Raw genomic sequence first — 13025 nt, forward strand, 5'->3', positions numbered from 1 at the left:
ACATACTATCAAATTTGCTGATATTTTAAGTCTCTTTACTGTCATAAATTCTTTTTAATTATATTCTATTGATTATAGTATTGCAGTTTTCCCAATTGTCCCTATTTAGCCTCCCTCCACCCTATACCTCCCAACTCTCCATCATTCCCCTCTTTAGTTCATGTCCACGAGTTGTACATATAAGTTCATTTCCTATACCATTCTTTACCTCTACCCATCTATTTTTTGCCTACCAATTATGCTTCTTGTTCCCTGTACCTTTCCCCCACATTCTTTCCCTAACCATCCCCAATGAAAACCCTCCACATAATGTCCATTTCTCTGATTCTATTCCTATTCTACTTGTTTTTGATGTTTGTTTTTTCTTTTAGGTTCAGTTGTTCATAGTTGTGAGTTTGATGTCATTTTACTGTTCATAGTTTTTGGTCTTCTTCTATTTATTAGATAAGTTCCTTTAACATTTCATATAATAAGGGCTTGGTAGTGATGAACTCCTTTAACTTGACCTTATCTGGGAAGCACTTTATCTGTCCTCCCATGTTAAATGGTATATATAGGGGACCATTCCCCATGGTGTGGGAATGTAGCCCAGCCTCCACTCAGAAAGGCCAGTGAGGAGCGAGGTCCAGCACACAGGAGCCAGGCCCATGGATAGGTTCTCCCATGGGGAATCAGGCCTGCATTGTACCTAGGCTGCTATGAGACTTGTTTTTGCTAAAACTCCCTCACCCTGGATTGAGGCAGCAGATGTTTATTGCATATCTCTAAAGTAACTTCCTAAAATCTGTGCTAAATCTCCCAAGTATGGAGTATAATCAGTTCAACCACTTTTCCCCTTGATCTGTAACATCTTTCTCTTTGAAGTAATTAGCAACATCCTTTCCTTTATTATCTGTAAAAGGTAATCACATACAGTGAAACTGTGTATAGTAAATGAGGACCATCCTCAATGTAATGTACCCAGAAAAGCAATAAAAGCCTGTCTAGGCAGGGATCAGGGCCCTCTCTCTCACTTAGAGAGGGGCTGTGCCATCCCTTTTTCTCCACAGGACTTCTGTAGTCTGTGTGAATTTGTTCATTGTGGCCACAACACTTGGACCCTGCTGGCCAGGATCTGCATCAATGATAGCTTTGCTGGATAGGGAAATCTTGGATGTAGGTACTTACCTTTCATGACTGAATACTTCTTCCTAGTTCCTTCTTGCCTGTAAGGTTTTTTCTGGGAAATCAGCTGATAGCCTCATGGGCACTCCTTTGTAGGTAACGCTCTTCTTTCCTGTTGCTTCTTTTAGGATTTTCTCTTTATCTTTAATCTTGGGTGACTTAATGATGGTGTGCCTTGGTGTGTTCCTCTTTGGGTCCGACTTCTTTGGGACTCTCTGGGATTCCTGGAAGTCTATTTCTTTCAGTAGATTGGGGAAGTTTTCCTTCATTATTTGTTCAAATACGTTTTCAATGTTTTGCTGTTACTCTTCTCCTTCTGGCACCCCCATAATTCTGATATTAGAGTGTTTAAAGTTGTCCCAGAGTTTCCTAAGCCTTTCCTCACGTTTTTTTTTTTTTGAAGTCTTGTTTCTTCATTCTGTTCCAGTTGGATGTTTATTTCTTCCTTTTGTTCCAAATCATTGATATGAATCCAAGTTTCCTTCTCGTCACTGTTGGTTCTCTGAATATTTTGCTTTATTTCACTTTGAGTAGCTTTCATTTGTTCCTTCATTTTATGACCAAGCTCAACCACTTCTGTGAGCACCCTGATTACCAGTGTCTTTTAACTCTGAATCAGATAGGTTGACTATCTCCTCATCACTTAACTCTTTTCCTGGAGTTTTGATCCATTCTTTCATTATTTGGGCCATATTTCTTTGTTTCAGTACACTGGTCTTTGTGAATGTTTTTTTAACTCCTTTGTTGTCAAAGTTCCACGTAGTTTGATTTCCTGGCATTTCTAGTTGTTTATGGTTTTTAAATTGGTTGTTATCTTTCTTTTGGCTGTGCAAGGAAGTAAAGCATTTCTACCTATGCCTCCATCATGGCTGGAACCCTTTTTTGTTGTTTTTGTTCAAGTATATTTGTCTTCATTTTCACCCCACCACAACCCTTGCCCCAGCCATCCTTGCCTCCCACACCTGAATGCATCCCCTTCAGTTTTGTCCATGTGTCTTCACACATGTTCCTTGATGCACCCCTATATCCCCTAATATCCTTCTCTCTCCTCCTCTCTGATTACTGTCAACTGTTCTTTATTTCAGTGTCTCTCATCACTGTCAGTTTGTTCTTTATTTCCATGTCCCTAGTTCTATATATTTTAACATCTGTAGACTTTATTAGAAGTTCCTTATACACTCATCTGACACATTCATACCTCTGTACTCATCTGTGGGAAGCTGATCTGCATTGTATGGGCCCAGTTCCCACTGGGAGATGCACAGGACCCACATCCATGGACAGGTTTTCCTGTGGGGAATCAGGCCTGCAATGTACCTAAGAGTCTTGAGTCTTGCTTTTTGCTAAACCCCCCTCACCCTGAATTGAGGACATTCACTGCAAAGTAACTTCCTAAAAACCTTCCACGCTAAAGCTTCCAAGGATGAGTGTAACCGGTCCAGCTACTTTTGTCTTTTCATTTGCAAATATCCCTCTTCTGTGATGTGATTACCAGCATCCTCTCCTTTGTTTTCTGTATAAGGTAACCACCTAAAGTGAGTCTATGCATAGTTAATGAGGACCTTCTTGTAATGTGCTCAGTAAGACAATAAAAGCTCATTGGAGCAGGGGCTGAGGCTTTTGCTTCCCTTGAGAGAAAAGCCATGCCATCCCTTTCCCTCTGCCAGATTTGGTAGTCTGTGTGAATGTCTCACTTTCATTCATAATGACAGGGACCCCACGAACCAGGGTCTGCATCACTTGTCAGCTTCAGAACTCATCAAACCCTGTACTCATGACATTTTGGTGAAAAAAAAAGTTTTAGCACTTGGCACTTGCTCAGGACTCATTGCATTTGCTAGGACTCGTGAGTCATGACAATGGTACTCATCAGTTTTGGCATTCCTCACAAGTTCTGGCATGAATTATCAATGAGCACTGAGGTACCACTGTATGTTTAAAGAGTGAGAAATCACATAAAAGGAAATATAATCATACTCATTCAAGTAATAGATTCCTGACACTAAATAACATCTCATTATTTCATTGTGCAGCATATATTAGATTCTACTACATCAGTATATAGCTTAGTAGTAAATTCTGCGGGCCACAAGCCTCTAAGATGTTCTTACTCTGAAAAATGAACGGGAGGGAGCTGATGAGGGAACAGAGGGGAGAGTAATGGAGGAAAATGAGGACAACTGTAATTGAACAACAATAAAAAAAAACAAATAAATCTTTAGTAATGTGGTAGTATGTACTTTACATTGTAAAGTTGTAGTGCATTGCCACCCAGTGGCAGAATTCAGTACCTTATTCTAATAAACGGATCTTTCACTATATTTTCCAATTGTCTCATTCACCCTTTAACTGTATTTATATCTAATACAGCAGTTCCTAAAACTTATTCCATCCCAATTCAAATGGATGAACCATTTGAACTTCAGCTCCCAGGGTTTCAAGTATTTGGTTAGTGTAGTAGTTATGTTCACCTAGCTTTTAAATGATAAATTCTTTGATTATTTTCAGTCACACATAGGTCTATGTTCATATCATCCTGATCATAAATATAGAATTATTATGAACATGGTAACTTTTGGTTATGACACAGTTTTTATTCTTATTACTGAATCTTTTAGAAAGTCAGTTAAGCACTTTTAGCAAGTACCTGTCATGTGCCAGGGACTATTCTAAATGCTTGACATATAATGAAGCCAGTTAATTTTCAAAACAACCCTGTAAACTAGGTTCTATCATTAGCCCCATTTTACTTTTGTTTTGCCTTCACAGAACTGAAAAGAGTTAGAACATTGCTCTGAATTTGGCCTCGGCTTAAGGAAATGTGATTGGTTCAGTCTTCTATCCAGACCACTAAAACTTTCTCCATATCAGCAATAAGGCTATTTTGTTTTCTTATTATTAATGTGTTCACTAGAGTAGCACTTTTAATTTACTCCAATAGGTTTTTCTTTGCATTCACAAGTTTGCCAACTAGAAAGAGAGGCCTGGGATTCGGCTTATATTGGCTTTCAATATTCCTTCTTCACTAAACTTCATATTTTCTACACTGGATAGAATCTAGAATGATTCTAATTTCTGAAGATAATTGAGGTGAGAAATGGCTGATTCTTCCTTTCACTTGAACACTTAAAAGGCATTGAATAGTTATTATTTGGTATTATTTACAGGAGCCAAGTGTTGAAAGCAACCTAAGTGCCCGTCAGTAAATGAGTGGATCAAATAACTCTTGTACATTTACACAATGGGATATAATGCAGTCAAAAGAAAGAAGGAGCTCCTACCCTTCCTGACAGCATGGCTGGGTCTGGAGAATATTATGCTAAGTGAAATAAGCCAGGCAGTGAAAGACAAATACCATATGATCTCACCTGTAAGTGGAAACTAATCAACAAAACAGACAAGCAAGTGAAATATAACCAGAAACATTGAAATAAAAAACAATGTGACAGTAACCTCAGGGGAGAGAGGAGAGGGAAAGTGGGAGAAAATAAGGGAAGGATCATCAAGGAATGTGTATAAAAGACACATAGAGAAAGTCAAAAGGGGTAGAATGAAGGGTGGGAGGTAGGGATGGGTGGGGCAGGGGGGAGTGGTGAGGATAAAGTGGAGACACCTGTACTTGACCAATAACAAAAAAATAAAAAATATAAGTCCACAATAAAATGACTTCAGGATAAATTAATTATCTCTCATGTGTCAGCCATTGTGTTCGAGAGAGAAATAAAAGACAAATATAATATGGTAAATGCCATGACAGAGAGACATGTAGGCAGACAAAGATAGTGCCCATGATCTAGACTGGGGAAGATAGAAAGGTAAGTCAAGAAACACTGCACAGTGGAGTCTGGCTTTTCAGGGGGTGTTCTAAGTCATCAGATGAAGAAAGGGAGGGAGGGCGTTCCACTTAAAGTAATGATAAGTGTACCAATCTGAGAAGACACTGATTCACCTCATCTTCTCCATCTAATCCCTCCAGCCAGAAATCTTTGAACCAAGGACTCTTGGTACTGTACTTACACTCTCCTTTCCCTAGCCCCAAACTAGACATGTGTCACACTTCAAAATGTCATCTCCTCCCAACCTTGTGCCTCCAGGAAACACTGTCTTTATTTATCTAGGCACACCTGCTTTAAAAAAAAACATATTCAACACACCTCTAAAATGCCAAGATTTCAAACAAAAGTAACAACTTGAAGTACATTCCCTGAGTGCAAGTTTGCTATTGTATATTAACCTAAATGAGAAATTCACCTAAGAGATGATTGCTGCAATATCACAATGTCACTCATTCCACTCTCTGAGAAAGCACAGAGTCAACAACTCAGAATCAGGACACAATGTCCAGGAACTTTTTGGAACAATGTTAATGATGCAGATGTTACCTTAGCTGTACTATTAAAGTTGTGCTATAAAACTTTTATGGTTATAAAACAAATCAAAGTAAAATAAACAAAAGAAAAAAGCAGATAGGTAGAGACTATTAACTAGATTCTGAATGTAATCATCAGTTTCTTGATGCATGGGTCACCGGCCAGCAGTGACCACGGAACACTGTGGATGGCTCATCAAAAAACACGCGAGAAAAAACATGCACAGAGACAAACTAGTTTCTGTGGGGAAGTAGGGACGAAATGGCCACCCCCCCCTAGTGGGGAGCGTGCAGATTTACCATCCATACCTGCTGTTATCGGGCTCATTTTGCATAATAATTCAGGTAAAGTACAGTACTCATTAGGGGGAAGTAAGGAACCAAGAAAACAAGGAACTCTGCCAGTCTATTGAGTCAGGGTCAAAGAGCTGTAAGTCTTTGAGGAACAAACTAACTTCCTCCTTGGACCCCTCTCATTCAACTGAGAGCATTCTAAACAAAGAAGGTTTCACAGTAATTTACATATTCTTTCTTAGGCCTGATCACCTGGGGAATCCGCCCTTTTCAGCACAGAGCTACACCACCCTGTCATTGTTTCAGGCTCAGGTGGACCAAGGGAACTAAGGCAACCAAGAGATAAGGAGATTTTCTCCCAGATGATGAGAACTCAGGCTACGTCAAAGCCAAGGAGTGAGGGTCCATCACCCCCTTTTGCTGCAGCCCCCCAAGTCCTTCTTTTGGGGGGCCTCCCAAAGTGATCGTGCCTGTCTCAGGTCATTCCCCCCTTGGGGAATCTTACCTGTCTTTGGCTAACTGAGCAAGCTTTTTGGGGTTCAGTTATGAATAAAGCAGCAGAAGCAGCATTCCTGCCAGGGAGATAAGCTGCTGTCTCCTTGCTGGCTTACGGTTCCAAGGGTGTTCCCTTATCCTTAGCCTAGGCGGGGATTTCGGCTTCTGACACCAGTCAGGGCGGTTCCCAACAGTTTCCAACATCTGTGGATTCACAGGTATAATTTCTGAGCCATACCTAGTTAAGAAGAACTTTAATACAATGTTTCATTCTTCTCTAAGGACTAGAAATTCTGTTTTAAAACAGAAAAGTTAAAATCAGAAGGACTTTTTAGAAATCTTGTTCATCCCTTTATTTTATAATCAATGAGACTGAAGGTAACTATATTAAGACCATTTATATAATCCAAGTAGTTAGTTTTATGTGTTAACTGGACTGAGCCATGGAATGCCAAGATATTTGATCAAACATCACTTCTGGGAGTTGCTATGAGGGTGTCTCTGAATGACATTAACATTTTATCAATGGACTGACTAAAGAAGACTGCCTTTCCAAATGTATGAACACATCCAATATATTGAAGGCCTGAATAGAATAAAAAAATCAAGAAAATTATTTCTCATTCTCTGTCTCTGAGCTGGGGCATCAGTCTTCTTCCTTCAAATTTGGACTTGGACTGGAACTTACACTATTGAGTTTCCTGATTCTCAGGCCTTAGGACTGGAACTATACCTCCAGCTCTCCTGTGTCTAACTTCTCACCTCCATAATTGTATGAGCTAATTCCCCACACAAAATCAATCAATTGATCTCTCTCTCTCTCTCTCTCTCTCTCCCCACACACATGCATGTACATCCTTATTGGTTCTGTTTCTCTGGAAAATCTTAGCTACCATTTTCCTTGAATGTCATCCTAAGGAAACTATAACACCCTTCTTCAACAGACTTCTCCAACTTCTAACAGTTAAGCTGTCAAACACCACACCACTCACAGCATTCTCAATTTAGGTCCTGACACTTTTCTATGTGAATCTGTCTTCACATGGGTTGCCTGTCCAGAATCCTTTTCTTTTGTTTGACTTTTCCATCTCCATTAATCTTTTCTTTGTGTCTACCACAGCTAGATTCATTTCTTCATGTAAAATAATACAAACCAATATTCCATACACAGAGATTAACCCTGTATCATTAGAGCTAGTTGTCTAAATTTCTCCCTGTGTTGCCTGCTTTATGACCTAGGCATTAGTCTCCCTTCTGGCCTTACTTCCATGCATACCTAGCTTCACTTCTATGGCCTGTAGAAAATCAGTGTCCTGATGGGGAAGAGAAAAGATGAAGGCAAAGTAGGTGGGAGCTGAGTCCTCTTGCTTGTGTACCCAACTGGGACACTTAGCAGATCTTCTGAAAAACAAAGTGAACAACCAATAGAATCTTAACTAATATGAAGTTTGGAAGCCAAAGTGTGCAGAAGATGCTTCAAAATGGGTAGTAAGGAACTTTTATAGGTGGACAGGGAAAGTCCTCAGGTGTGATGATAGAAACCAGACTGTTGCGGGGACATTGGAGGTTGGATCAGTGATAGCACCCTAGTGGCTCCCTCCCCTCCCAAGGCAGGGAAATCCTAGTCCTGTGGCAAGAGAGATTTGAATATGTAAAGTTGCTTGAGGGGGTGTGGTTGAAGAGGCAGAAATACACACACATGATGGCACACCCCACCTGGGATGGCAGTCATAGGCCAACACAGTGTCAGAGAATGAGGGGGTCCTGGTAGTTCCTGGAGCTGAGAAAATAGGTAGGCCATGACTTACCATGACTGAGATAGACTATGGACTTGCCACACAGTTGGAGTGTGTGGAAAGTGGAGCAGTGGCTTAGAGTACCAGTTGTGCCCACAGAGGCTTTTTTCAAAAGTGGAACTGAGGTACACTGGGCAAGGACCTCCTGTGTGTGCAGCTGCCTGGCCAACAAGGAAGGAAGATTGTGGGCACTGTTTCCTCCCACTCAGTGTACCTCATGGATTAATCAAAGGGTCACAAAGTGAGGTCATTTATTGGTGCCAGCCCTGCACAACAGAGTAGAGACTATAGATCACACAGTACTCTGAGGGCATGGCTGGAAACTGGGCACCTGTGGTTATTGTAGCCCAGACTGAGCCCCCTTGCTTGCCAAACCATTGAAAAGGAAAACAGAACCCTACAGCCTAATGCCAAAAGGAGCCAGAAAGACCTGCAAAACTGCCTGAATACACTTAACAACCAGTTTGAGGCATTTTTAATTTTTCCAAGAGTAAGACAGTAGAGCTCCAGCCAAGATGGAGGCTAGGTAGAAACCATTCACTTCCTCGCACAACCAAAAGTAGGATAGCAACCAATCTAAAATCAATAAATAACCAGAAGTGCTAGAAAATCAAACTGCATGGGACTCTAACAACCAAGAAAGCAAAGAGACAGCCAACCAGAACAACCAGGCTAGTAAGGTGGTGGATGGAGAGAATCCACAGCACTGTGGACTAAGGCAGTTGCCACAGTGGGAGAAACTCCCAATCTCACTGTGTTGGAAAGTGGAGCTAGAGATGAGCAGGGGAGCTGCATTGTTCCCTCTCTGGCCCTTACCCCACGGGCAGCACCACAGCACAGCAAGGAAGGTTTCCCTGCCCTGTAAAATACCTAAGGCCCCACTCCCCTTACATCCTAACAGGTGTGCCAAAACAAAGAAATATGGCCCAAAATGAAAGAACAGAGCAAAACTTCAGAAAGAGAGCTAAGCAATGAGGAGATAGCCAACCTATCTGATGCAGAATTTAAAGACCTGGTAATCAAAATGCTTACAGAACTAATTGAGTCTGGTCAAAAAATGAGATACCCAAAATGAAATAAAGCAAGATATTCAGAGAGCCGACAGTGACAGGAAGGAAACAAGGACTCAAATCAATGATTTGGAACAAAATAAAGAAATAAACACCCAACTGGAACAGGATGAAGAAACAAGAATTCAAAAAAGTGAAGAGAAACTTAGGAATTTCTGGGACAACTTGAAACATTCCAATATATGAATTATAGGGGTGCCAGAAGGAGAAGAACAACAGCAAGAAGTTGAAAACTGATTTGAACAAAAAGTAAAGGAAAACCTCCTCAATCTGGTGAAAGAAATAGACTTCCAGGAAGTCCAGGAAGCCTAGAGAGTTCTGAAGAAGTTGGACCCAAAGAGGAGCACACCAAGGCACATCATCATTAAGTTACCCAAGATTAAAGATAAAGAGAGAAACTTAAAAGCAACAAGAGGAAAGGAGAGGGTTACCTACAAAGGAGTGAAAAGAAAATTATCAGCTGATTTCTCAAAAGAAACCTTGAAGGCAAGAGGGGCTGGAAAGAAGTATTCAGTCATAAAAGGCAAGGACCTGTTGGGAACTGCCCCGCCTGGTTTCAGAAGCTGTAACTCCCCATGGCTAAGGCTGAGTGAGAGACCTTGGGGCCATAAGCCACTAAGGAGACAAAGCTTATCTTCCTGGCAGGGGCACCACCTCTGTCTCCTTTACTTCATCCTGCTTGGCCCCAAGACTGACCAGTTAGCCAATGACAGGTAAGATTCTTCAAGGAGGGACAACCTAAAACAGGCACAGTGGTAAAGGGGCCCTTAAGGAAGGATTTGAGGGGCTACAGTAAAAGGGGGTGGTTGACCCTTACCCCTCAGCTTTGACATAGCCTGCCTGAGTCCTCATTCTGTCTGCAAGAAGTCTCCTAATATCTTGTCTGCCTTAGTTTCCCTGCCTGACCTAAGCCTGAAACTATGACAGAGGATGGTACAGTCCTGTGCTGCAAAGAGTGAGTTCCCTGGGGCCATCAGGCCTAAGACAGAATGAATAAAATCCTGTGAAACCTGCTTTGCTAAAAATGTCCTCAATTTCCTGATAAGGGTCCAAGAAGGAAATGAGTTTGTTTCCCAAAGTCTGATAGCCCTTTAGCTAACTGACCCTGACTCAGAATAAGCCCTCCTAGTTCTTTGTATGTTATTTATTGTTTGATCATTAGCACCTGACAATGGCTGATGAGCTTTTCCTGTATTCCTGTGCAATTTGAACCCAATAAAAGCCCATTGAGGAAAAGTCTCTTGGTCCTTCTCCTTTGAGAGATCGGCCACCTTTCCTCTCCAAGCAGATCATGTCTTAGTAGACTTATTCTCATCAGTGGTGGCTGGAGGAGCCCTGTGGGTGGAGGCCCTGACAAAAACCTACATCCAAGATTACTCTATCCAGCAAAGCTCTCATTTAGAAGTGGAGGGCAGATAAAGTGCTTCCCAGATAAGGTCAAGTTAAAGGAGTTCATCATCATCAAGCCCTTATTATATGAAATGTTAAAGGGACTTATCTAAGACATTGAAGAAGATCAAAAACTATTAACAATAAAATGACAATAAACTAACAACTATCAACAAACAAACCTAAAAGAAAAGCAATGAAAACAAAAACTGAGCAAACAACTAAAACAGAAATAGAATCAGAGAAATGGACATCACACAGAGGGTTTTCAGTGGGGGGGGGAGAAGAGGAAAAGGGAGGAAGATACATGGAATAAGAGCATAATTGATAGGCATAAAATAGATGGGGAGGGGTAAAAATGGAATAGGAAACAGAGAACTCAAATAACTTATATGTACAACCCATGGACATGAATTAAGGGGGGGATGCTGGAGGGTTGCGGGTACAGGGTGGAGGAGGGAAAAGGGGGGAAATTGGGAAAAGTGTAATAGCATAATCAAAAATATATATTTTTTTAAAAAGTAAGACAGTAGGACCTGGAGATGAAAACCAGAGACAGATCCAGGAAGGAGTCAGAAAGTGAACACCAACAGCTGAGATGAATTTCACCTTGTTTTCATAAGAACTTGCATTTTTGTTTCTCTTTCTTTTTTTTTCATTTTTAAGTTTGTTTGTTTCTTCTCCCTTTCATATTGCATTTAATTTTTCTTCTTTCACTTCATTCATATTCCAAAAACACATTATGCTTGGTTTATTGCTTTTCATTATTCCACCCAGATTATATATATTTTAATCATATTATTGTTATTACAAATCCCACACATCACCCTTCTCTGTCTTTAACCATTTTGCCATCTTCCTGAGCTTTGTTACTCAGCATAAACTTTATTTTCTCTCACACTATATCATGTACCTATCCCTCACTATTTCTCCTCCATTAAACCTCACATAAACACTCTTCTTTCTTAAGTCAGCTCATATTCTTTTTACCCCCTTGTAAGAGTCTTTTATTCTTTCCCACCTTTTATAAACAGTGGCTAGTTGGGCAAAATGCCATGCTTGTTCCTACATTTATCCAAAAGGACTCGTATTTGCTCACTATTTGTTAGTACTTCAAATCCCATAGAATACTCTCCCTGTCTTACTCCATTTTACCTTCCCCCACCCCCTGATTTGTTGAGTGAGCAATTTTATTAAAGAAATAAGGAAATCCAGTCAAACAATGCCATTAAATAAATAAATGAAGAAAACTAAACAGGAAGAAAAGAAAGAAACAAAACCGTCATTGTTTGCAGATGACATGAAAGTGTACACAGAAAATCCTATAGACTCCACCAAACATGTACTTGACCTAATACATAAGTTTGTCAAAACAGTGGGATACGAAGTCCATATTCAGAAATCAAAGGCATTTTTTTACACCAACAATGAATTATCAGAAACAGAAATCAGGGAAAAATTCCATTTGATATAGCAACAAGTAAAATAAAATACCTAGGAATAAACCTAACCAAGGAGGGAAAAGACTTATACTCAGAAAACTACACAACACTGAGAAAAGAAACTAAGGATAACACAAACAAGTGGAAGCATGTACCATGTTCACGGATTGGAAGAATTAACATCATCAATATGTCCATACCATCCAAGCGATTTATAGATTCAATGCAATCCCTATTTCAAGTACCAATGACATATTTCACACATATAGAACAAACACTTCAGAAATTTATATGGAACCATAAATGACCCCAAATGGCTGCAGCAATTTTGAGAAAGAAAAACAAAGTAGGAGGGATCAAAATGCCTGATATCAAACTACATTGCAAGGCTACTGTAATCAAAACAGCCTGGTAACTGGCATAAGAATAGACACATAGACCAATGGAACAGAATAGAGAACCCAGAAATAAACCCAAGTCTCTATGGTCAATTAGTATTTGACAAAGGGGGAAGAAGTATAAAATGAAGTAAAAATAGACTCTTCGACAAACGGTGTTGGGAGATCTGGACAGCTACATGCAAAAAAAAAACTGAAACTCAATCACCAAATTACACCATACACAAAAATAAATTCAAGGTGGAAAAAGGACTTAAATATTTAAGTCATGACACCATAAATGTCCTAGAGTTAAACATTGGGAGGAAAATCGCAGACCTTCCACATAGCAACATTTTCACTGATATGTCCCCTAAAGCAAGGGACATAAAGGAAAGAATAAACAAATGGAATCTCATCAAATTAACAAATGGAATCTCATCAAATTAAAAAGCTTCTGCACAGCTAAAGAGAAAAGCATTAAAATGAAAAGAGAACCAACTATATGGGAAAATATATTTGCTAATGATACCTCAGACGAGGGTTTGATCTCCAAAATATGTAAAGAACTCACGCGACTCCACTCCAGGAAGACAAAATCCCAATTAAAAAATGGGCAAAAGACTTGA

The sequence above is a fragment of the Phyllostomus discolor genome, chromosome 14 (assembly GCF_004126475.2).
Source record: "Phyllostomus discolor isolate MPI-MPIP mPhyDis1 chromosome 14, mPhyDis1.pri.v3, whole genome shotgun sequence".
Lineage (NCBI taxonomy): Eukaryota > Metazoa > Chordata > Mammalia > Chiroptera > Phyllostomidae > Phyllostomus > Phyllostomus discolor.